At 43.1% G+C, this 27,421-nt stretch overlaps 1 long non-coding RNA gene across 1 annotated transcript in view; it reads right to left on the bottom strand.

Annotated features, from left to right (window-relative positions):
* Nucleotides 1-12,728: 12,728 nt before the first annotated feature.
* LOC123349853 overlaps nt 12,729-27,421 on the bottom strand; it is a 111,951-nt gene continuing 97,258 nt past the window's right edge. The window contains exons 2-4 of the long non-coding RNA XR_006573663.1: nt 26,575-26,653; nt 26,177-26,224; nt 12,729-12,789 (exon numbers count right to left, since the gene is read on the bottom strand). This is a non-coding gene — a long non-coding RNA (uncharacterized LOC123349853). The remainder of the gene's footprint in view (nt 12,790-26,176; nt 26,225-26,574; nt 26,654-27,421) is intronic.

Genomic DNA, 27,421 nt, shown 5'->3' with positions numbered 1-27,421 from the left:
TCCTGGGTTGACTGACTCCTGATGGATAGGAGCTGGTGAGGGAATAGCTCCCTGTTCTTCCTCATCTTCCTCCTTCAAATAAGGAGTGAGACAGCAAGTGGTGTTGGGGGAGACTTGGTGCCAAGGGTGTCATTCTCGTATCGGTACCGTGGATAGGGGGATCAGGGGCAGAGCCGAATACCAGAACCCTCTGTCTGAGGAACTGCTGTGCTGGTTTGATTGGCCCCTGTGGCAGCCTCCTTGTCAGTGCCAGGGCTGTGGAGGAGGAGAAGGCGGCACTGCTGGCTGTGCCTCTTTGCATGTCAGGCGCGCCTTTGAAGAAGCCGTCTTTTGTAGCAGTGCTACACTGCTGTTTGTAGATCATGGTGCGGAGGCATGGGATTTTGATTTCCCCTTAGTGCCTGTGTCGGAGCCCGCTCTTGTAGAGTCTCTGGCTCTAGCAGTGCTAGGATTTTCCACTACTTCGGCTCCCGGTGCTGACAGCACACCCGGTGCTGGTATTGGATGCCTGCCCGCGGAATGAACGTACATCGCGGTGCGGAGGCATGTGGTTTGATTTCCTCTTACTGCCTGTGTTGGAGCCCACTCTTGTAGAGTCTTTGGCTGTAGCGGTGCTGGGGTTTTCCACCACCTCGGCTCCCAGTGCTGACAGCCCAGGCGGTACAGGTACTGGATGCCTACCCACGGAGCAGCTGTAGACTGTGGCATGGAGGCACGGGGCTTCGACCTGCCTCAGCGTCTGCACCAGAGCTGTCCCCCCCAGAGTCTCTGTCTGCAGTGGTGCCGGAGCTCTCAGCCACCCCAGCTCCTGGCGCTGACAGCACAGCTGGTACTATTATTATCCGCAGGCATCTGTGTGTTTTTTTGTTTTTGTTTTGATTTTTGCTGATTCCTGCAATGTGGACCCAGGTCACGGGTGCTTAATCGAGTGACACCTGGCAGGGCACTCCGGTGGGGTTGGAGAAAGGACCCCTGTCCGAAGCCGCAGTTGGCAAAGTGAGAGAAGGTGGTCCCTGAGCTTCATGCCCCAATGCACATCTGAGAGACTTCTCCACTCCGTGCCGTTCTGGCCATGAGCCTGAGGCAATGCAACACTTTGTGGCATGCCTGCTTCGTCCAGGCAGCAAAAACACTGACCGTGGCTGTCAGGGACAGGCACTGCGAGCCTGGAGGCAAGGTGCTGAAAGCCCGGAAAACCGGGCATTCCCATTGGGAGGTGTAGAGGAGTGGACTCACCCCTGCGGCACCTCCTGCTGGTGACTTCTGGGAATTAGCTTGGTTCCAGCTCCAGAGCGCCCTCTGCAGGCTGATGATCCGCCTGTCCTCTGTCCCCCGTGTCCCTCCCTGGACCCGGTGTCCTTTTACCTGGGGTGCTGCCCCTGGCAGTAACCCCTCAGTCTTAGGGTCTCCCTTCCCCGGGGAACCCCCACCCACTATCCCCACCTCGCCTCAGGATAAGGCTACTGCCAGTCATCGTCTAGCCCCCAGACCCCGGGGCAGACATCGGTTAACTGCCTGCAGCAGCACGAGGCAGGGACCATAAATGTGTGACCCAACCGGGCACTGCTACCAAAAGTCTCCGACTACGAGCGCAGGGGCACATGAACACCTAAAGTAGAGGGCAGCACTCAAAGAAGAAATGCTGTTTGCTGATGTAGTTTCTCGTACCAGGGTCTCTTTCTGTTCTTCAAAACTCTCCTCAGGAGGCTTTGATGGTGCAGCCACTGAGGGTGGTGCGGGAGATCTATTCCTCTCTCTGTAGGAGCTCAGGGGCCTGGGTATTGTCTCCTGTATGCCCCCCAGGGGTCCCAGTAGGGACTAGCATAGGTGGTGAAATCCATAATTGCCCATACCATGTCTGGGTGTCAGCCCTATGGTGATATTTGGGCTGGACAGGTGGACCTAATGTCCAACTAGTTTGGATGAGAGAGGAGTGGCGTGATGAGTTAGCACGCTCCTCGTCATCATCGTCATCCTTGCTGGAAATGAAGGGGACAGAGATGAGGTGGGTTGACATGGTACTGTGCATACTGGAGTAACACTGGTGTCAAAGAGTGGTGAGTCTGGTGTTGATGAGACAAGTAAGGAAATGGTGAAGGAAATGGTGTGGTACAGATGGTTGTCAGGATAATTGACTACTTAGCACTATAACAGATTGTGCACAAGGATATTTTATACCAGGGCCACCCAGAGGGGGCGGCAAGAGGGGCAATTTGCCCCAGGCCCCGGACCCCACAGGGGCCCCCATGAGAGTTTTTCAGGGCTCCTGGAGCGGGGTCCTTCACTTGCTCCAGGGGCCCCGGAAAACTCTAGCGGGGCCCGGGCCCCCGGAGTTTCTTCCATTCCGGGACTCTCCGCTGAAGTGCCCCGAAGACCTGTGGCAGGGGGTCCTTCCGCCACTTTGGCGGCGGGTCCTGGGGCGGGTCTTCGGCGGCAATTCGGTGGCGGGGGGTCCTTTTGCCCCGGGACCCACCGCCGAAGTGCCGGGTCTTTGGCGAAGACCCCAAGCCCCCTGAATTCTCTGGGTGGCCCTGTTTTATACAGTTAAAAAGTTATAAGAGTACAGTGGAAGGATAACCTTCACCAGTCCTCCCCCTCCACAGCACTCCTAAGAGGAAAATAACCCCAAGATTCAGTTGTAATGTTCAAGTATTAGTCCCACAACCAGGGTACTTGAAGGTGGACAATCTAATATTTTGCTTGGGTCAGCCCTCTGATATACACCATAGTATCAAGCACAACAAGTCCTCGGCCAGGTAGGCAAGGACTGAGACAACAGTATCTGTGGGGTATCCTTTAATAGAGAGGTTCAGCAGATACATGGACCAGGCCACATACGCAACCCCCCAAACCAAATGATAACACTTATTAAACAAGATTCAATGGATATACGTGCAGTTCTTTGAGACCAGTGTATACCTCAGACATATTTTGTTAACATTTGACATCTTATCAACACTGGCTTGTGAACAACTCAATGTGGGAAGGGAGGAAGGAGAGATGGGTGGTAGAGGGAAAAGTGGTCAAGTTTAAATACCATGCAGAGCATAGCAAACAGACATTCAACTGTATGCACAGAAAGTCACTGAATGCACTCTACATTATGACTAGTTGATCAAACCATGTCAAACAGCACTATCAGGAAATAAGTACACCCAAAGAATCTGTACTTTCAGCTAATGTGACCACACCAGAGTTTCACTGCAACCCTCTGTATTGGCCAGATCTGTGGATATAGCACCAATGAAGAAAGATCAGACACTAATAAGCCATTATGTTCATTTAATAAACCTTACTCCAGGATCCTGATAGTGCTCAGTCTAGCAACTGGGAAGTTCCTGCGTAATCTGTGTTGGATTTTACATTGAGGGAGCTGGGCTTCCTGACGATGAAGCAGCTGAAGATCAAGAATCTCAAGTCCTCCTTCTTAGGTAGTGAGCGATATAATTTAAACAGGGCATTTTAGTCACTGAGGAGTACTCAAAGGGCAAGAAGTCTTGAATTGGATTATGGCACCTAATGGATTATCCCTGAAGAGAGCAAGAAAAGAACAGGATGCAATCTTCGCCAGATGGCGATCTGCTGTGCTCTCTCTTTGCTAAGGTCAATTACAGTACTTTCCCCCCATGGGTTTACAAATTAGAGCACATTAGATATTTAGACTTCTAGGAGCCCAATAGAATAAAGGAAATAGGGAGAGAAATTTAATCCACAGGCCATTAGTTCTGGATAGTTAAATTTGTTAGGAGTTCATTAGAGATCACAAATGTAGTTTGTGTTCTTTAAACCCAAGCAAGTAGTGAGAGGAGGCAGCTAATCTTGTTGGAGCCCATCAAGCAAGTTTTCTACCTTTTGAGACTTTTACCAATTATGGTCTTCTCTCAGTGCTTTACGTGAGACATGGCTGAAACCTCCACATAGTATTTAAGGCCTTTTTGCCATGTTTCTTGAATTATTAAAGGCAGCCTGCACTCAACATCTCTAGTGAGAGTCTGAAAAATCATGATCTTAGCATTCAAAGCACCCCACCAGAGTTCTCGCCTCTCCCTAGCTTTTTGCATAACAAGCTCATTAACAATACCTTTCAGGAAATTGACAATACTAGTTCATGATTTATCCACAGGGGCACACCAACAGGGAAGGGACCTTTATGCCCTTTCTACAAAGGCATAATCCTCTGGCAAGTCCAGAATCCCTACAAGAAATCAGGGTGTGAATTCCAGGGGTTTCCTGCTCTCAGCTCCCCCCAGAAACCCCAAATTCTCTGATTATTATGACAATCTTTTTTTCAAAATTTGCACTCTTGCAGAATTAGGCCTAACAATCAACCTGCTTGTTCCCTGAGGTCATGCTCTATTGGTCTTCTGACATCTACTACTTTTAAACTGAAATTCTAGAGAAACCATGTTTGGAGTGGTTTTGTTCTTTGAATTAGAAACTGGCAAGCCTCTGAAAGTAATGAGGCTTGTTCCCTCACTGTCACTGTCACTCCATAAGGAGATTCCTAAAAAGCACTGAACTCCCTCAACTTCCACTGATGATAATGGGCCAAACACTGAGATGCTGAGTATCTTCAACTCCCATTGACTTTACTGAGAGTTGATGATGCTAAAGACCTTGCAGGATCAGGCTGTATGTATCTTGTGTAGATTTGAAAGATCAAATATGCAACATCTAGGCTGGATTAAATGGGAAAACCAGAAGTGACCATTGTCTTTTTTAACTTAAAATGCATTTGAAGTTCCTCATCAAGTTGACATATTAGCCCGTGAGCCTAGTTGGGGCCACAGCTGAACACAAGCACTCTGAAAAAAGAGCTTTACTTCACCCTTGGGACAATTCATTTGTGTTAATTTCTTTCTCTGTTTGCTGACAACCCGCAAAGGAGCAGACTGTTCTGCCACTTATGACTGCACTGGCATGATGGAACACCTGGACATCGCAGAGCAGATGTCTAGGTGAGTGCAAGGGCCTAGACTGGGAACACCCTTGGAAAGGAACCCAGTGAATCAGGTATCTGCAGAAAGTTTCAACTTTTGCATGGTCAGGCATTAGTCCATTTCAAAGTGGATAAAATCAATGATTTTAAAAAAATCTGATTTTTTTATTTAAATCAGTTTTTTTTGATAAAATGCTTTTTGAGGGAAAAACCTATCTAAAAATACAGTAGTTTTAATTAAGATACATTATAGCTCAAAGATATCTCAACATGGAATAGGGATTATAAATTCTAATTCTATAGTATGAGACAATATATTCATGTGATGTTTAAGAAAAGTCTTGTAAATGAGTTCCAATAGTTCATGGATTAGGGACCCAATCTTATGGGGTTCCAGGGCCTTCTTATAGACTATTTAGATTAATCTTTCTATTTACTCAATGGGATTCAGTGCTCAGTCTGGAAGATACCACCAGAGATGCTTAGTTTGCAGTTCTCAAACTGTGGATTTGTGTCTCCAGAGATAACTGTCCCTGCCAGCAGGTATATGGGGTCTTGGGGAGCAATTACCACACGGGTGGGGTGCAAAATAAACTTTATTAAGAAAATGCAAAAACAGGGAAAATTTAATAGTGAGGGGTGTGGGGTTTGTTAAGGTAGACAATTGGGGAGGGGTTTCTTTTGGTGAACAGTATAGGGGGTTTCAATAGTGGGGTACAATACAGTTGGTAAACAATTAACACTGAGGTATAAATGTAACAGGTAGCTAACAATTTCTATGTAAAAAGGTGTGTCACAGCAGCATATAACCAACTAACAGTTATGGAAAAATATGTTAAATAACAAACAATTTTAGGTAAAAATGTGTCACAGTGGTGTAAATATAGAATGTGAGGTGTATCAGAGAGGAAAAAAGTAACCAATGGGGTTTTATGCTAAATTGGGATGGGGGGAGAGGAGCACGTGGTGGAGCAGAGGGAGATTTAAACTTAGAGAGACACAGAGAACAGACAGACTGTAAGGAGTCAGAGGGACACAAAGAAGCTGGGGGGGGGGGTTGCAGTGGAAAGACAGACTTAACCACAATTATGCAAAACACAGCAAAATCTTATCTATGATCTAACTTAACCAAGACTACACAAATTAGCAAGTAACAAAACACAATGCAACAATTCTCTAAGCCTAACTTACAGAGTATAAAGCTAAACCTAACTTAACCTAATGAGTGCACCTTATACTAGGGGTGGTTCTCCAAGGGTGTGGCTGCAGCAGTGGAGCAACTGCAAGTGAGCTGCCCAGGATAGAATCCAGGGAGGCACAGGTTTATTTCTAGCAGCAAAGGAGCTGCAGAACCAGAAACAGATTACAGATGCAGACCAAGGAGTTAACTTGGGTCTGTCTGTTGGGGAAAGAAAAGCCAGCATCTAGAACAGGGAGGGTCTGCAAGAGAGAGTTCTTACCAATCCCCAGGACAACAGCAGAGGCAGGCACAGCAGCAGCATCAGAGGACACAGAGAGGACTCAATTTGCTCACAATAATCAGGAGATCTCCAGGCAAAATTCGTTGTTCGTGGGAGGGGAGTTTAAAAACGGGGGTACGCTCAAAAACAAATGAGAGCGGGGAGAGGGCCTCCCAAAGACCCCTAGCTGATCAGTACAGGTGGCAAAGCAAGGACCTTCTCCGAGGTCTGCTTAGAAAATGTCTGGTTATATAGGCAGACTTAGGCAGTTTCCCGCCAGTAACTTTGATTGGTCCCCCTTGTTAGAGGGGAGGAGAGAAAGCAGGGAAAAGTCTTCAGGTGGGCACAGACGTGTCTGGGCTAGTCCTAAGTCACAGGCATGACTTACATGCTCAGCTATGTGGCCATATAAGGTCTTGCATTCTTGGGCAGCGCCCCCTACACCGAGCCCAGGTCTGAACAAAGGAGGCAGGGGCCCACCCCCACCTGAGCAGAGCAATGGCTCCGGTTAGTCTGCAAAGGCCATTCCACTGAGCAGGGCCAGGCTATGACTCTTGCTAGCCCCATGGCCGGGAGGGGCGGCCACACAGAGAGGAAAACAAAAAGGGAATGCAGCAGGGAGGCAGCTGTAACAGACAATAACATGCTTGTTAACAGCAAAAATGTTTTTAGATAAATAAATGTAGAGAGAGAGGTGAGAAATAACAGATCTCAATCCTATTGTTCCTCTGCAAATTTGTGTATGCAGAATCAATCCCTTACCTCTCTCTAAAAGTGCAAAGTTTCAAAAAGTTCAATGAATAGAAGACTGTTGGGGGCAGAATAGATCTGAACATGGAGAAGAAGTCTGGAGATAAATGTGAGAAGGGAGGGACAGGCAGTAGAAACAAAAGTGAAACTGTTTCAGCAGCATATTCCAGAAGTCTTGAGGTCTGAGTGTAGCCTTCATTGAATTGAGCTCTACCAAACCATTCTCTCACTAGAAGGGAAAACCTATAATGGCAGCAGGCTGTAAAAGAGACCCAGTTTGGGAATATTTTAATGAAGTTCATCTACCTGTGAGTAAGACAGGCATGCGTGCAAAATGCAAATAGTGCAAAAAGAAATGCAAGACCTGGTTGCCCGAATGAAACAACATCATGAGAAGTGTTCCTTCTCAGGAGGAAACTGCTTTGAAGATGATGAAAGGAACATGTCTGAACATGCAGGATCTTCAGGCTCGTAACTTTTTTATTTCATACTTCTTTCTTAAGGGCTGCCTGTCTTTCTTCTGGATTATTCTTGAATTCTCATGTTTGAGCCAAAAATATAGTTGTTACTCTATGGTACTGTCATTTTAGAAGCAGTTGTGTTAAAAAATAAATCACTGAAATAGGCAGCTCTTCCTTTTACAATTTCACCTTTAAAGTAGTACTGAGTATCAGTGAATGCAATGAGTAATACTAAATGAGCAGAATGGTAATAATAATTAAATAACTGCATTGACTTATTTTGTTTAGGAGAATCCATCCTCAGCATACAGGATTCAGAAGACTATTCATCCTCAAGATCACCATCATTTTCTGTAGTTTCAGAGTTATCTGCCAATGATAGTGTTTCAGTCACATCATGTATGTTACATAGCCACAGTATATCACCTGTGGAAAAAGAAAAAAAAATCTCCATCATCCAGAAACAACCATAGATAAGTTTGTGATAAGAACCAGCAGATTACAAAAAAAGGTAATTGATGAAAAAATTGCCCAGTTTGTTTATGCACAAACCCTCCTTTCCGTATGATTGAGAACCCACACTTCATTAACATGGTTCAGTCATTAAGACCAGGATACAGTCCACCCAACAGAGCAGATGTCGCAGGCAAATTGCTGGATAAACTGTATGAAAGAGAAATTGAGCAGTGTACAAAAGGCCTAGAGAGTAAAATTGTTAACCTGAGTCTTGATGGGTGGAGCAATGTCCACAATGATCCTGTTGTATGTGCTTGTGTGGCAACAGAAGAAGGGAATGTCTTCCTTACAGAAACTATTGATATATCAGGAAATGTACACACAGCACAATACTTACAAGAAGTAGCAGTAAAAGCTATAACAAACTGTGAAAAAAATTCAAATGTCTAGTACGCAGTAGGTCACAGACAATGCTGCAAATGTAACCAAGATGAGAAGAAATTATTTAGAAGTGAAAAGAGTCCCAAGCTAATAACATACAGTTGCAGTGCTCATTTGATGCACCTCCTAGCCAAAGACTTTATTGTTACAGAAATAAAGGCTAATGTTGTTGAAATTGCAAAATACTTCCGTAACAACCACTTTGCAGCAGCTGCTCTGAAAAAAGTGGGAGGAACCAAGCTAACTGTCCCAGAAGACATGTGATGGAACTCAGTAGTGGACTGTTATGAGCACTATATCAAGAACTGGCCTAATCTGATGACAGTTTGTGACCAAAATAATTAAAAAATAAATTGCACTGTCACAGCCAAAGTTCTCAACATTGGGCTTAAGAGAAATGTTGAACACATGCTGAGTACCCTGAAGCCTATTTCTGTAGCCTTGAACAAAATGCAGGGAAATAGCTATTTTATTGCTGACACTGTTGAAATTTGGAAGGAACTGAGTGAGATCTTAAAAAGAGAAATATGCAATGACAGAGTTAAATTACAAGCATTAAAAAAACGAATGGGACAAGCACTATCTACAGCTCATTTTCTTGCAAATATTCTCAATACTTGGTACCAGAATCAAACCTTAACTGCTGAAGAAGAGGAGTTGGCTATGACATGGACATCCAGCAATCATCCCTCCATAATGCCAACTATAATAAACTTCAGAGCTAAGGATGAACCATTCAAGAAATATATGTTTGTTGATGATGTTTTAAAGAAAGTCACACCAGTGAACTGATGGAAGTCACTTAAGCACTTGGATTCAGAGCTGTTGAAGTGATAATATCCACTTTTGACAACAGTAGCTTCTTCTGCCAGTGTAGAAAGAATATTCTCTTCCTGTGGACTAATTCATTCCAAACTGAGAAATCGTTTGGGACCTGAAAAAGCAGGAAAGCTTGTTTTTCTTTTCCAGATTATGAACAAACAGGAAAATGAAGGTGAAGACGAAGGGGTTAGCTGCAGAAGCCCATATTTTAAGTTTCTCATGTTGACCTGGCTGACACAGTCGATTTAAATGTTTTTTTATATATATATATATATATATATATATATATATATATATATATATATATATATATATATATTTCATTTAACTATTTTAGTTAAAAACAATTTTAACAAAAACAAACCTGATTTTAAAAAACTTGAATGTTTAACTAAATTCAAAAATGTATATGCTAGTTTTGTTAAAATATTATATATGTATTCTTGTTTCGTTAAAATATTATATGTTTGCTGTTGAAGAAAAAAATCTAGAATACATAACATTGTTTTAGTTAAATAAAACAATTTAAATGTCTGTCTGGTGATGTTCTCCTCCTAATACAGCATGGCAAGAAAATCCTCCAAATATTAATGATTAACCTGTTGACTTGAAGATAGTTCACCTCCCAAAGACGTCATAAATATCTGCTTCAATTACCTTTGGTAAATGAAATAACCAAACAATCATTCATTTTCTGATAGAACTGTAAAACTAATCTGAAAAGTTTTCAAAATAAATCACTTTAAAAATGTCTAGTGTGTACCTTCTAAAAATGAAACCTGCATCTATCTCTGAGCTGTGAAGAATATGTATTAAGGTTATAACAACCAACAAGAATGCACTTTTATGTAGAAATCTATGATTAAATCAAGTCTTCCTGACTAGTGATTTAAATCAAATCCATCCACCCATTTAATCTCTCTTTTATGCTTTCAATATCATTTAATAGTTTTGTTAGGTAAAGACCACTCTTTAGCAGCCAGCTATCGCTGAATATCACTCCTGAGTTATAGCTACAAACTCCTGGAGCAGATGATCCTACAAAGAACCACACACATGACAGAACAACTTTTGAGTGATATGCAGGCAGGTTTTCAACAAACTGAAGCACCTGTGATCAAATGTTAACACTTACTACATATACTGAGAATGGATTTCAAAAGAAGAAAATTGGAGCTGTCATTTTTGACTTTTCAGCAGCCTCTGACAACATCTGGCATACTGGCATGCTGTGTAAAATGTCAAGAGTTCTTCTTAAATGGGTTGTTATGGCAACTGAACTGCTGCTCTGAGGTAGATGTTTTCAGGTGGCTCTGGGCCAAAAACAGCACCTGGAGATTCCAGAAAAACAGACTCTCACAAGACTTGGTGCTGGCACTAATTTTATTTCATATATTCTTCTATAATTTACTGAACACCATCTGCAGGTGGTTCATGTATACCAATGATATCTGCTTGACCTCAAGGGACTGACATCCAAAAGGTTGAAGAGAACCAGAACAGTGATATGACTGCCTTATGTGACTATTTCAAGAAATGGGGACTGAAACCAAGTGCATCAAAGATCATATCAACATGCTTCCACTTACATCATGCTCAGAGCCAACCTGAGAATAATGTCTTTTTGAATGGTCAGTGGGCTAGCACATGATTCAAAGTCAGTATATCTAGGGGTCATCTTAGATTGCATGCTCACATACAAATACTATCTCATTAAAGTATCCCAAGAGATCAAGAACTGAAATGGTCTCCTGAACAAACTGTTTGAATCCTCCTGGGGAGCCAATGAGCAAACACAGAGTAGTTTGGGACTGTTTCTGATACTCAGTTGGCAAAAACAGTGCCCCAGTTAGGTTAAACTCTGCCCACACTGGACTAGTAGACAAAGCTTAATCATACCATGAAAATCACAGGCACATTGAAGCCATCAGAACTTGTACAGTTACCAGTCCTAGCCAATATTTCTCCACCTAACATCCAGCATCAGAATGCAGCCAACAAACAGATCTTCAAGGCACAACAATTGCCACACTTGCCACTGTTCAGGAATACATAGAATGCATTCCACCACCGACTGTGTAGCAGAAATCCTAACTGAACAATCCTGCACACTTTCCATCCAGATGATACTATGAGACCACTATGGCAGACAGAACGGGAAGAGTCTCTGCCACTACCAGGAATTCGTACATCATCATCAGGTTGGATGGACAGCTCCCTGACTTTGAGCTCCCATGCTACCTCTGAAGCCAGTTTAACAGATTCAGGTGAGGTGTGGTGGGCTGTACCAAGGCCAGCCATGCCTGGGACATCCAGGACAGTCCGTGTGCATCTGTGATGCTGTGGACGATGCTACATACAAACTGGATGGTTGCTCTTTTTGTAGTGGGCTCCCCGGAGGTCTTCTAAAGTTGAACACTGCTGATTCAGAGGCCCTTGATTAGCTTGGCACCATTTAAGCTGTGTGTTTGGGTTTTTTAAACCTAGCCCTGCTTGTTGTGCCCACACAGAATCATTATATAATAAATTTAAGAGCATTCCCTTTTTATCCACAACTGTTTGCTCACTGCAGTGAGGTCCTACTGTGGGCCAGCAGCTAGAGTAATCAGAATTTTAAAATCAAACAGATTTTAAAAAAATTACGAAAATAAGTTGATTTATTGGAGTACTATAATTTTACTTGGATATGAAAACTTGTAAGATCAGCAGCGTGGACTCATTGCCAAGGGGCAAAGATTAAGTGTTGTAAAACTACTGAAAACTGACATCATTAACATTCAGTACAAAAATATTGCAGTAAATTAGGTGACACTCATACATTGACACTCCAGTTTAATTAAACTTAAGAGCAAACAAATAATTTGGCCAACCTGTACAAAGGGAGAAGTTTACTGGTTCTGAAACCAAGCACTGGACTTAGAAATATATTTTTTCTGATGATTTGTCCATCTCCAAGTTCCAACCACATCAACCAACCTGATCCCAGCAGCTAAAAGCCACAACTGTGGCGATCATCCCCTCCTCCCCCATCAGTATCTGAAGCCTATGCTTGCAGCATGTCATCTTGGCTTGTGGCTTGAAGGAACATAAATCCACACCGTGTAGAAGTCAATCATAGGTGTTTATTACGTACAGCACTGACGGGGTGTCACCTCGCTTATTAGGCTCAGAGACACTGTCAATCAATTGATTACAATGGAATATATGGATTTTCCATGGGCGAGGGAAAGTGATAGAGTAGGCAGTTCCACAACCCCGGATAGGTCTAGCAGCAAAACAAGATAGCATAGTAGCCAATGTTAAAAGGTTACATAACTTGAGACCATGGGCGGAGACATTAACAAGTTAACATTTAATTAATACTTTGATAAAATGTATTAGTATAAAATATATATGTTGAATTCTAATTTGGGGTCCATAGGAATGAAGCAACTCCTCTGATTGTCCAACAGATACATTCCTAGGGGTTAAAGCAAAGAAACAGTGAAAGTATATGGCAATAAAGATTGTCTCCTTTGTGTCTTAAGGCAGACATTGGTCCCTGGGAAAGGGAGGTGGCCATATCTTATACTGACATGTTCCAACCTTTCATAAACTCAAGGTTGGATATGTGGGAAAAACATCTCCCTACAAAAGAAACTAACACAATGGAAACGGGGCTTCTTTGTTCAATTTGCAGCTCTGAATAAGATACAATTATTCAGTACTCGGCTCCAACACCTGGCAATTTGCTGACTACGCTTATTTTAGCAAAGCAAGATTATCTTTTTATCCCAGCTTTCTCTTAGCTGATCACTATTTGCTAGGGCTCTGGTCTCTTGACCAAACTCTGGACTTTGGATCTGGAAAAGAGCTGGCACAATCCATATACCAAGTTATTACATAAAATGCACATGGGTTTTAACCCTTCATGGCCTAGCTTATCTACCCCCCTGTTTCTCTGACTGGTAGATCATGTGCTCTCTGGATGTGCTTTTACTTCACTGTGCAACTCCTGATAATATTAAAGCACTGGGGTGGGATAAAAATCAATGATTTTTTTTAAATGATTTTTTTTGTTTAAAATTAAATTTGTTTTAATTTAATACAGGTTCACTTTTCCAAACTAAATCCATTTAAAATTCAGTTTGAAAGTGACCTAAACTTAAAAGTCATTTAAATACAAACAATATATTAATCAATATATGATTGCTGCAAGTTTTAAAGAAAGTCAAACAACTGAACTGCTGGAAGTCACTCACTAAGGACCTGCAACCAGAGTTTGAAGTGCTTAACCAGATTTTGACAGCAATAGCCTCTTCTGCAGATACAGAAAGAAAATTTTCTTCATTTCAGTTTATTCAGCTACAGTGGAACCTCAGAGTTATGAACATTAGAGTTATGAACTGACCAGTCAACCACACATGTCATTTGGAACCAAAAGCAGAAGTACACAATCAGGCAGCAGCAGCAGAGGAGGAAAAAAAGCAAATACAGTATGGTACTGTGCTAAATGCAAACTATTAAATAAAGGGAAAGCAGCATTTTTCTTAGTAAAGTTTCAAAACTGTACTAAGTCAATGATCAGCTGTAAACTTTTGAAGGAACAACCATAACATTTTGTTCAGAGTTATGAACATTTCAAAGTTACGAACAACCTCCAGACCTGAAGTGTTTGTAACTTTGAGGTTCTACTGTAGTTCAATACCAATCGGTAGTTGAAAAAGCAAGAAAGTTTGCTTCCTACTTCTAACCTGTGAACAAAAATTAGGTGTGAGGATCAGATCTCCTAATTCTAGAGTTTTGATGGACATGGTGACCGGAAACAATTAGTTCAATTCATTAACCAAAAACAAAAAAGACCCCTTCCTTTGTTTAATAAATGGGTCAGTTTTAAATGTAACATGTTTTGATAAACTTTTTTCTTAAGTATCTAGCACTTTTAGGACCAGTTTAGTAAAAAAATTAAAATGCTGTTTTTGTTTATTTAATTGAATTTTAATCCAAACAGCACTTGATACAAATAACAAGTAAAAAAATGATCATTTAGTAAGAAATGCATCTGTAAGCAGTGTCTGAATGAACTATCCCCTGACAGTTAGTTTGGGAGGGGAGAGACTTCAGGAGCAAACTGTATTTACATGAACACACCTACTCTGTGTAGGCATCTAGCAGACAGGAGTTGTGTAGCTTCAAGTGGTCAGCTTTGGCTAGTGTTGGGTTACAAATCATTTTAGCATTGAATGCAGGGGTAGTGAAATGTTGTTATCTTCATTGTATGACCAAAGGGGAGCAGAACTGTGATGAACTTGTCCCGATTGAGAGGTCACCTTCAGCTGAAAGGAACTCGCTAAGCCAGGGGCTCAAATGTCAGACCTCTGTGAAAGTAGGGGGTGAGGAGTAGGTGTCCCAGCCAGGAGGTGTGGACTCTTCCCCAAGGGTCCCCAATCTGGTTTAACCTGTTCCTCCCCACTGTTCAAGGAGAGTGAAATAGGCTTCATTAGGAGTCTTTTATTATATTAAAGTGCTCAAATGAGAACTGAAACAACTTGGGGGGGGGCAGTGTTTCTGCCCAGTCTACAAAGAGCTGAAAATCACTAAGAGATTGATGTGCAGAGGTCTCAGCAGAGAGGCAGGTAGCAGCAGATGACTGACAGTTGGCTGGTGAATGAGCGGCTGCTGTGGTGGTCAGTGGAGAGGAACCGTGGCTAGTGGGGCGGCCAGACAGAGCAAGTGCTAAAGCAAGGTGCCTTCTTCCCTGGGTGGGAGGTGAACTCACACAGATGCACTTCTGAACCCCAGGTCCTCACAGACCAAGGACAACCATTGTGATTGCGGCATGGTGAGGAATCAAAGAGGAGCACAGAAAAGGAACTGTTGGTTGTAGAACTCAAGAACATCAAAATCCCGCTTGTGGCATTTTCCCTAATTAATGTCAGGTGACTTCCCTCCTTTCATTAAAAGTTTCTTTTCTACACTCAGAATCTGTGCTTGCGAGTGAGGAGGTATTGCCTTTCAGAGGCGCCCAGGGGTGGTGTGTAATTTTTCCAGGTTACTGGGTGGGGACTCAAGCCAGTTCTGTGTTATATTGTTGAAAAGGAACCCCAGATATTGAACTCGGCCCTGGTTGCTGTCGGCTTCATTGGGCAGCAGGGTTACACATCATTCATCATTTGCTAACATAATTAAAAAAGTAAAAATTAAGAATCTGAATAAATGTAAGCAAAGCTACAGAACTGCTTATTAATGTGGATATATTGTATCCTCTATATTAGCTAAAAGAAGCACAACCAATGTAAAGGCTGTATTTAGTTACAACCATTTTATGGGTTACTCACTAATGAAAATCAGTCTTTCTTTAGGAAAATAACTAAAAAGTACAAACAGTATGAAAACTGACAATTTGAATCAAGATTTCCTGGTGACTGATTTAAACCAGGATTAAAAACAGTGATTTAAATAGCTGATTTAAACCAATCCACTCCTTAAAGCACTCTGAGAAGGAGCAGAAATGGCTTTTCCCCTGACTGCAATCAAACTTTAAACACAGCCAAACAGTGCTACCAAAGGAAAGGTCTCTCACACTAATGTGTTTTAACCCTATCAGGAGTGGCACTGTACAGCACAACACTATTGAAACCACATATAGAAAATAAAAAAACTTTTTCCAGTACTTATACTTTCTTCCCATCTGTTCAGTAAAAGCATGTTAGAAAGGAATAGAAGATGAGACAGAAAAAAAGAGAGAGGAATAATGCACATAAATTGTCCAACACGCTTCCCCCACCAACCTCCCTATTCCCCACCCCCACCACCACCACACAGCAGAATTTGAATTATATTCAGTAAATGTTAGATAATATCACTTGCAACACTATCAGGCAACACAAATCCTCCAGTTCAAACTCATATATTATAACCAACCCTCAACAATAGATGTTTCTGTCTGGAGTTTTACTGATTAGCCTTTATAATTTATGAGTCTGGCCTGGAGGTTTTGTGGCCTGACCTTTATTTTGCTGGTTTGACTTAGTCTTTTTAGCTGGGATTATTAAATCATGTACATATTTAATCTGAATACTGTATTTAGTAGAAAGTAAAAACAGAATCAGTTATTTTCAGTTAAATCAAAATTTAGGATGTGATAATGTGCATGTGACATACATTACAGAATGCATAAGTATGTTGGTTCTGCATAATTATGTATAACAAAAATAATACTTGGCACTTATATAGCATCTGAGGATCTCAAACCAATGTATAAAAATGGACAAGTACTATTAAATTTATTTTACAAGTGAGGAAAGAGTCACAGAAAAGCTGTGTTCAAAGTCACACCCATTAATAACATTTTTTCAGGATTTGTCCCTATGTATGAAATACAGAGTGTATTTCAGAAAACTTAATATAAACTCTATTATATATGTTCACTTGAATATAATGTGAATTAGAAATCACTAGAAACTATTCAAATCACAGAGCCTAATTACATATTTTTAAAAGACACTACTTCAAGTGAGACCACTATGTGTTACAATAATTTAGGACAAAGTAAAAGGAGGGTGGGTTGGGCTAAAGAGGATATAGGGGGATATCATCTCCCCCACCTCCATAAGTTAGCTATTTATTTACATGTGTAAGACCACAAGAGATGCCCCACCTTCCATTCCTTGCAGCCTTGATAGTTAATTAAAAACACCACCACTAATATAAACCAGAAAAGCAGCAGCAGCAAGCCCATAAAATACAACAAAAATTAAACAAGTCATAAATTGTAGCAAAAATACCCCATCTTTTGTTAAGCATCACCCTACAAACAGCCTTTCCCTCCCTAAAAGTTCCCTTAAAAGACGAGCCTTGCAATATACCCTCAAAGTCAACACATTCAAGCTATTTCAGACAGAGGATGTCACACGGGGAAACAGCACATTCCAAAGAAAAGGCATCCTAGCAGAGAACATTGCCAGCAGCCCCCTTCTGTTTTCAGTTTGAGCCCCTCAGTTCTCAGCTGCAGCAATATGACACCAGGAGAGAGGAAGTCTTTCAAGTAAATAGATAAACTATCTACAGATTTTATAGGTCAATACCAGCACTATAAACTCCACCTGGAAATTCATAGGGAGGTAGTATGGATCCTAGAGCAGGGATGCTGGAACAATTTGTATAGTGGGGGTGCTGAGAGCCATTGAACCAAACTATAAACCCTGTATTGATGGAAAGCACTTCAAGCCAAGGGGTGTGGCAGCACCCCCAGCACTCCTAGTTCCAGCACCTATGTCCTAGAGCAGTGCTTCTCAAAGCCGGTCCGCCGCTTGTTCAGGGAAAGCCCCTGGCAGTTCGGGCCACTTTGTTTACCTGCTGCGTCTGCAGGTTTAGCCGATCGCAGCCCACACTGGCCGTGGTTTGCTGTCCCGGCCAATGGGGGCTGCAGGAAGCATCGCGGCCGAGGGATGTGCTGGCCGCAGCTTCCCACAGCCCCCATTGGCCTGGAGCGGCGAACCACGGCTTGTGGGAGCCGCGATTAGCCGAACCTGCAGATGCGGCAGGTAAACAAACCGGCCTGGACCGCCAGGGGCTTTCCCTGAACAAGTGGCGGACCGGCTTTGAGAAGCACTGTCCTAGAGCATTGGCTTAATGTGTTCACGGCCACATTCTGCACTCGTTCCAGTTTCCAAGTGGATTTAAGGTGCACCTCCAAGTAGAGTGCATTGTTATACTCCATAGCTCAAATCATAAGGGCATGAGTCAGGATGGTGAAGTCTGCATGAGACAGTAAAGGTTGCAGCCTTCTAGCCAGATGCAAAATAAAGCTATCTTAGTTATTAAATGTGATCTTCCAACAATAAGTGGATATCTCCAATGACGCTTTATGAAAACACACCTTCAGAGGGACAGATATGCCAAAATGTACATCTTCCAATTAATTTTCTGGACTCATCAACATCACCTTTGTTTAGACAGCTTGATATCATCTATGCCTCAATATTCCTTACTTTACTTAGGGTACGTCTAGAGTACGAAATTAATTCGAAATTATTCTATTTGAATTTTCAGAAGCGATTTTATACATTCGGTGTCGTGTGTCCCCATTGAAGCGTGAGAATTCAGCAGAGTGTGTCCACAGTACCGAGGCTAGCATCGAATGTCGGAGCGGTGCACTGTGAGTAGCTATCCCACAGTCCCCGCTGCTGATTGGAATTCTGGGTTAAGCTCCCAGTGCATGACGGGGCAATAACATTCTCGCAGGTGGTTTTGGGTGTGTGTTGTCACTTGCTTCTCCCTCTGTGAAAGCTACGGCAGACGCCATACTGCTAGCAGACGGTGCAGTATGGTGCACCACCTGTCTCCTGGTACTATGAATCCACCTCGTAGTAGCAGTAGTAGTCTTTCTATCTACTCTTTTATCTAACCATTTCCCGCCTTTTTTCAATCACCAAGAACCGAGCAGCACAGCTTCTGCCACAAACTCTGCTCTCCCGCTCTTGCAGCGCTAGCTAATTTCTCCATGTTGTCTGTCCTGGGCTCCCGTGGAAGCTACAGAAGGCAACAATTCTCCACCGTTTTCGGCCATCATTAACTGAGCCGCACAGCTTCTGCCACAAACTCTGCTCTCCTGCTCTTGCAGGCTTCCCACCTCCGTGAAAGCTACAGAAGACAACCATTTACTGCCTTTTATCGGCCATCCTGAACCAAACAGCTCTCCTATGTTTCGCGCTCTTTTTCCAGGATTACCCATGAAGGCGCCATAGCGCAGCAAGCATGGAGCCCGCTCAAATCTCTGCTGCAGTTTTGACCATTGTAAATACCTCGCGAATTATCCAGCTGTATGTGCAGTACCTGCAAAACCGGGTGCGGAAGAGATGACAGCACGATTACTATACTGATGAGGACATGGACACAGGTGTTCCTAGAAGCACGGCATGTGGCGATTGGGAGATCATGGTGGTGTTGGGCCATGTTCATGCCGTGGAACGCCAAATTTGGGCCAGGGAAACAAGCACAGACTGGTAGGACCGCATAGTGTTGCAGGTCTGGGATGATTCCCAGTGGCTATGAAACTTTCGTATGTGTAGGGCCACTTTCATGGAACTTGTGACTTGGTGTCCCCTGCCCTGAAGTGCAAAGACACCAAAATGAGAGCAGCCCTCAGTTGAGAAGCGAGTGGCCATAGCACTGTGGAAGCTTGCAACGCCTGACAGCTACCGGTCAGTCAGGAATCAGTTTGGAGTGGGCAAATCTACCATGGGGGCGGCTGTGCTGCAAGTAGCCAGTGCAATCATTGACCAGCTGCTATCAAGTGTAGTGATTCTGGGAAATGTGCAGACCATTGTGGATGGCTTTAATGCGCTGGGGTTCCCTAACTGCGGCGGGGCGATAAATGGAACACATATCCCCATCTTGGCCCCAGCACACCGGGGCGGCCAGTACGTAAATCACAAGGGGTACTTTTCCATGGTGCTGCAAGCACTGGTGGATCACAAGGGATGTTTCACTGACATCAACGTGGGATGGCCGGGAAGGTGCATGACGCTTGCATCTTCAGGAACTCTGGTCTGTTTGAACAGCTGCAGGAAGGGACTTACTTCCCAGACCAGAAAATTACTGTTGGGGATGTTGAAATGCCTACAGTTATCCTTGGGGACCCAGCCTACCCCTTAATGCCATGGCTCATTAAGCTGTACACAGGCACCCTGGACAGTAGTAAGGAGCAGTTCAACTACAGGCTAAGCAAGTCAGAATGGTGGTAGAATGTGCTTTTGGACATTTGAAAGCGCGCTTGTGCAGTTTACTGACTCGGTTAGATCTCAGCACAACCAATATTCCAATTGTAATTGCTGCTTGTTGTGTGCTCCACAATATCTGAGAGACGTTTATGGTGGGATGGGAGGCTGAGGCAACTCGCCTGGTGGCCAATTTCCCACAGCCAGACAACAGAGCAATTAGAAGAGCACATGCTGCGCATCAGAGAAGCTTTGAAATCCAGTTTCATAACTGGCCAGGGTATGGTGTGACAGTTGTGTTTGTTTCTCTTGAAGTTACCTGTCCCCTATATATATGAAAGGAAATAAAGTCACAATTATTTAAAAACCCTTCTTTATTATTTGTTGCACAACACGTTGAGAGAAATCAGACAGTAGACCGGGGGGGGGGGTATTGGGTTGGGCGGGTGGAGGAGGAGGGAAGGACAAGTCCAGAAACCAAATCAAAAGTTCGCATATGCCAGCTTTCTGCTGCTTGGGCGATCCTCTGGGGTTGAGTGTGTGGGTCTCTATAGCCTCCCCCTCGAGTTCTTGGGTGTCTGGGTGAGGAGGCTATGGAACTTGGGGAGGAGGGAGGGAGGTTATATAGGGGCTGCAGCTGCAGTCTGTGGTCTTGCTGCCTTTCCCGCATTAGATCCACCATACAGCAGAGCATGTCAGTTTGCTCCCCCATGATCTTAACCATAGCATCCTGCCTGCTCTCATCACACACATCCCTCCTCTCTTCGTGTCCCTGTAATGCTTTATGGGACTCCACAGTTGTTTGCCTCTACGCATTCAGCTGGGCCCTATCAGTGGGGGAGGACTGCATGAGCTCGGCAAACATATCCTCCCGAGTTCGTTTTTTCCGCCTTCTACCAGAAGATATGAAGCTATTTAAGAGCAGTCCCATCAACTCCCGTTAATGTCCTCAGGCAAGTTAGTATTACCTAGGGTGACCAGATGTCCCGATTTTATAGGGACAGTCCTGATTTTTGGGTCTCTCTTGGACAGGCTTTTATTACCCCCCACCCCCTGTCCCGATTTTTCACATTTGCTGTCTGGTCACCCTAGTATTACCTCATGGTCAAAGGGAGCCAATAGGGCTAATAATATCAATATAGATACTTGATCTTCATCCATTGTTAGGAGGAAAACATCAACTAAGGCAACAAAAACAATCTCTGTACCATATCCACATCAGTACTCAGACACACAAGGAAACCTGAGGAATCCGGATACTGCAAGACTTGTCTCACCACAACTTTTTCAATTATCTTAGCCACAAAGGCAAGACTTGATACAGAGTGATAATGGACAAGATCATCAATGTCAAATGAGAGTTATTATGAGCAGAGCTCATACCAATGCTTCTTTTCAAAAAGGCAGCAGCCAGCCCTCCTTACAGGAGGCACTATCAATTTCTATTAATGCTGGGTCCAACACTTCCCCGTGAGCCTTCCCTTACCAGGGAGGATATTGTTCTACAACTTCTGAGGTGGACCTAAGTTCTCCTAACACCTTCAGGAACTAAAAAAGATACTGTAGCATTAGTCTCCTCAAGGCAATACACCATTTACATAGATGTAGAAAGTTCAAACTGAAACTGAGACTTTTCACAAAATACTGTTACCACCAATTTCTTTCTTCTTAATGGGAAATACTCGAATCAGTTAGTATTACCTAGGGTGACCAGATGTCCCAATTTTATAGGGACAGTCCTGATTTTTGGGTCTCTCTCTTGGATAGGCTTTTATTACCCCCCACCCCCTGTCCCGAGACACCAGGATTCACCAAGCTGTCTTTGCCCACACCAACTCATGTGCTCACATAGGATTTTCAGGCTTGGACTTTTAGTTTGAATGGTTTATTCAAGTTATATATTCTCTGATATATAATGCAACACATGTGGCAGTGATATCCACATGTACAATTGCATTTATCATGTGCCTTGTGCACTCTGACACCTAATCCATTTCTACTGAGTCTTCTTTTAACATGCAAAAGATTTGATCACCTTCAAACAGACACTTTTTTCTGTAAACAACCTGTCAAACATTTCCTTCCCCCTTACCTTTCCCCCCTCTCCCACAAAATTACACTTCCAGACACACTGGACAGGCAGTATTCAGTCCTGCACCAATGATAACTGGGCACTGAAAAGTAACAGATTTATGTAAAACAACAAACTCCTGAATGCAATCCCCTTCAGTTTGACCTCACCACCTTCCACAACCTCCCTAAACAACCTGTTCCATTTTATAGGGATAGTCCCGATATTCAGGGCTTTGTCTTATATAGGCGCCTATTACCTCCACCTCCATCCTGATTTTTCCACACTTGCTATCTGGTTGCCCTAGATTTAACCATTGGGTCTTATCAGAGCAGACTGATGTTTGTTCAAAAAGTGGGACAGGACCAGATTGTGACAATAAGTGCAAATAAAATTGTTTTGTTTCTACATTGCATTATTGTTGAAGATGATCTCATAATATTATAGAAGTACAGTCATTTTTTCAATAAACAAAAGAAAGCACAATTTTGATGCACTAGAGATAGTTATATATTAAAGAAAACTTATTTTAAAGATAGGTTGCCTTTGAGACCGATACATACGATTTTTCCAGATAAGTAAGTGATGCTATAATAGTCTCTTTCAGCCCAATGACCTCAGATATGCATACCTATTCTATGACAGCCATGAGTAACACCCTCCCAAAGGTTGTGAACCTGTCTCACTAATGGCCCTACTTGCAAAATAAAAAGTATGTGCAAACTGCAAACAAACTTCTCAGTTCTTCCCCTTCAAATGATTCTTAGTGTTCCCACCCATGAATACCTCAATCTTGTCTAGGTTTGCATTTACCCAGTTGACTCTCATCCAATTAAAAATATTATCTAGACAGTTTATTAGTTGAGAAACAATTAATCAAAAAAGAGGTATAAAGTTAGATGATTCCAGCATAATGATGAAACCCCAAGTCATATTTTATATGGTCTTTCCCAGTAGCTGAATGAGCACACATAGCAAAATAAAAGAACAGGCTATTACAGCATATGATACTAGGGTATCCTAAGTGAGGACTAGGAAAGATAATAGTATAATCATGCTCCAAGTCTCCCTGTGCTAGGGTGCTCAGAGGGCCAGATGGCCTAGAGATTAGTTCACTTGACCTCCAATCCCATGTCTCTGTCGGTCAGAGGGGGAAAGGAATATTAGCAGTGCCTGGTTCCTGACCTCAGGCATAGAGTGCTTGGGGCCTCCTTCCTCTGCATCTGGGACTTTCCTCTTAAGTGGGGTATAGTAGGGGAACCAAGGCCCTCCCTTTCCACAAGGTCCCAGTCCAGAGTCCACTGAGAGGTACCAGCAGCAGGTACCTCCCCATAGAGAGTCTAAGTCTGCTGACTTAGGCTACTTCCTACCTACATGCTCCTTCAGTTTGGGGCATGGCCCTTACAGTCCAAACAGTCAATAGCTTCACACAAAAAGGTCCAAATGAGCAAGGCTGTGAAAGACCTGATGGTTCTCAAAGTGGGTGATAGTTAGCAAAGGCACTGCCTGGGGCCTTACATACTCTGAGGTCCCCTCTCAGGCTCTGTCTAGCTTCCATCTATCTGGCTTCCCAGAGAAGATTCTTCTCTTCTGAAGCTTGTCCACCACACCTTTCCTGGGTGTCTGAGCTCCTTTTAACTGGCTCCTCCAGCTGGAGCATGCACAACAGGACTGGGGCTGGGAGCAGGGGATACCTGGGCCTAGTATTTTGCCTTTTAACTCCTTCAGGCCCAATATGGAGTTTGTGTACCCCATCACACTCCCTGCACTTGAGACCTTGGACCACCAGGGACTGCAGTTTTATCAACAATGCCTGATGGCCAGTGATATCAAAGGCAATTGAAAGACTCATCATAATCAGTGATGGTAGTTTTTTATTATCCATTAGTATATGGGATCAATCACTACATTCAGCAGCAGCTACAGGCACCAGTGATCCAAGTGTGTGCTTGGGGCAGCAAGACGCGGGGGGCACCCTGCTGGTCCCTGCGAGGGCGGCAGTCAGGCAGCCTTTGGTGACTTGCCTGCGGGAGGTCCACCAGTCCCACGGGTTTGGCGGCAATTTGGTGGCAGGTACGCTGAAGCCGCGGGACTGGTGGACCTCCCGCAGGCAAGCCGCCGAAGGCTGCCTGACTGCCGTGTTTGGGGAGGCAAAAAAGCTAGAGCCGCCCCGACTACATTAAGGCTGTTTCAGTATCATGAGACCGTCTAAAGACTGATTGAAATGTGTCAAAATAAACTGATAAGTCCAGGGACATATGATAGTTTTGGGACTATCAATCAGATATTCAAAAGTATTCATAGATTCACAGGCCAGAAGAGACCATGGTTATCATCTGGTCTGACCTCCTTTATAACACAGTCCACAGAACTTCCTCAAAATAATTCCTGGAGTATATCTTTTTAGAAAACTATCCAATCTTGATTTAATAATTGTCAGTGATGGAGAGTGGTAAGTTGTCTCAATGGTTAAGTACTCTCACTGCTAAAAGTTTTCACCTTATTTCCAGTCTGAATTTGTCAGCTTCAACTTCCAGCCATTGGATCATGTTATACCTTTTTCTGCTTGACTGAAGACCATTATTAAATACTTGTTCCTATATAGTTACTTAGAGATTGTAAGGTCACCTCGTAACCTTCTCTATCTTAAGCTACATAGACTGGTTTCTTGAGTCTATCACTATAAGGTATGTTTTCTAATTCTTTAAGCATTCTCATGAATCATCTCTGAATCTTCTCCTATTTTTCAACACTCTTCTTGAATTGTGGGCACCAGAACTGGACGCAGTATTCCAGGAGTGGTCGCGCCAGTGCCAGATATAGAGGCAAAATAACCTCTCTACTCAAACTCTCAAGAGTCTCCTGTTTATATAACCAAGGATTGCATTAGTCCTTTTGGGCACACCATCACACTGCAAGGTCATGTTCAGCTGATTCATAGATTCATAGACTCTAGGACTGTAAGGGACCTTGAGAGGTCATCGAGTCCAGTCCCCTGCCCTCATGGCAGGACCAAATACTGTCTAGACCATCTCTGATAGACATTTATCTAACCTACTCTTAAATATCTCCAGAGATGGAGATTCCACAACCTCCCTAGGCAGTTTATTCCAATGTTTAAGCACCCTGACAGTTAGGAACTTTTTCCTAATGTCCAACCTAAACCTCTCTTGCTGCAGTTTAAGCCCATTGCTTCTTATTCTATCCTTAGAGGCTAAGATAAACAAGTTTTCTCCCACCTCCTTATGACACCCTTTTAGATACCTGAAAACTGCTATCATGTCCCCTCTCAGTCTTCTCTTTTCCAAACTAAACAAACCCAATTCTTTCAGCCTTCCTTCATAGGTCATGTTCTCTAGACCTTTAATCATTCTTGTTGCTCTTCTCTGGACAATCCACCATGATCCCCAAATCCTTTTCAGAGTCACTGCTTCCCAGGACAACATCCCCTGTAGTGCAAGGGCTTGTCTACACTTATAGTGCTGAAGCTACATCAGTGCGGCTGCTCTTCTGAAGTGCTTAGTGAAGACACTACCTACGCTAATGTGAAAGCTTCTCCCATTGGCATAGACACTCCACCTCCCCAAGAAGCGGTAGTTATATTGATGGGAGAAACCTTCCTGAAACATAGCTCTGTCTACACTGGGGGTTAAGTTGATATAATTATGTTGCTCAGGGGTATGGATTTCAAAACCCCTCAGTGACATAGTTATACCAACATAAGATTATAGTGTAGAGCAAGGCTCAGTATGGCCTACACTCTTTGTTCCTAGATATAAAGATTAGATCTACTCAACAGAAAAGAAAGACTCCAGATTTTGAAGAGTGCTTTTTTTTCAAGACTTTTCACACCATTGTATCATTCTGGAACATTCAACTTCTTCACTGATTTCCAGTTTCTTAGTATAGCCCTTTGGCCACTTCAGGAATTTGTTTTGTTATCAGATAGCATGACATGAACCATTAGCAATGTTATCAGATAGCATAACATGAACCATTAGCAATGTGTTCACTGCAAAATTTTGCTTTATCTCTCCACTTTTGCCTTCACAAAACCAGAAGAAAAATGACATTACCTTACATTGTCTTTAGTACCAATCTTCCCCCAGGCAGATCTGCATAAGCTGTGAATAGACAATTATAGTGACTCCCACAAGTATTATAAGTGAAAATTAAATATCAAAATGGGAAAGTGTACACTGCTGCACTTCAGCTGCAAAAGTGCCTAGCTACCAAGCCAAACAAATATTAGCATATACATTATTTTACAAACACTTAAGGATTACAATCGTAAATACCCACAGCATGCCACAACCTTAAAACTACTGCACTGACAATCCCAGGATTTCAAGATGAAAAAAATTCTACATTCCTGGGCCCCAAACCTGCATTCCCATGAGCATAATGCATTTCAGATGTTTGAACTGGGGATCCAGAAATTGCGAGGCTGAAAAATTGTTTAGGGGTTGCCTACCTTAACCATGATGGTGTCCACGCATGCTATGTCCATTAAGTACATGTAACTCTCTAGAGTCTGTTCTGAAAAACCAGTTCTGCAGGGGACAAAAGAACAAGATTGAAATCCGATAACATGTTATAAGGTAATCATTATGGTTCACCTGCCCAGCTTTAATGAGGGGTATCATGCTATTCACTCACAAATAGAGGATAGTTAGTATCACATTTCATTTTTCCTACACAGTGGAGTCTGGGTCAAAGAAAACACAGCTGATTTTAGTTTTTTCTTATAGTTCATAATGTAAATGCATTCATAGGTTCATAGAGTTTAAGGACAGAAGGGACCATGAGATCATCTAGTCTGCCCTGCAGTATATCACAGTCCTTTAAATTTCACCCAGTTACAACTGTATTGAACTCAGTAACTTGTGTTTGACTAAATATATCTTTTTAAAAGGCAGAAGGGATGGAGTGGTGCGAAGTAACAAGGCAAGGACAAGAGGGCAACAGTCCAAGGGGGGAGAGGCCCTAGGACCACCAGATCCTCACTATCCTCTGTTTAAATCTAGGAGTCCTTGTGGCACCTCAGAGACTAAGGTGCCACAAGGACTCCTCATGGTTTTTGCTGATACAGACTAACACGGCTACCACTCTGAAACCTGTCTAAATTTAGAATCCCAACCCCCCCCCCCCCCCAACAAAATCAATGTTGTTATAGAGCTGTAAAGCAAAGTTCGGCCAGTTGTCTCCAAAGGGCAAGGTTTGAATTTACACCGAAAGAGAATTTGGCCCATAGAAATTCCAAGTGGGAAAGATTTGCCCTTCTCCCTATTGGCGGGACTGGTCTTTACACATATTGTCAA

The sequence above is a fragment of the Mauremys mutica genome, chromosome 1 (assembly GCF_020497125.1).
Source record: "Mauremys mutica isolate MM-2020 ecotype Southern chromosome 1, ASM2049712v1, whole genome shotgun sequence".
NCBI classification, from domain to species: domain Eukaryota; kingdom Metazoa; phylum Chordata; order Testudines; family Geoemydidae; genus Mauremys; species Mauremys mutica.
Note: the sequence above shows the minus strand (reverse complement) of the source record. Positions and strands in the feature narration are given on the sequence as shown.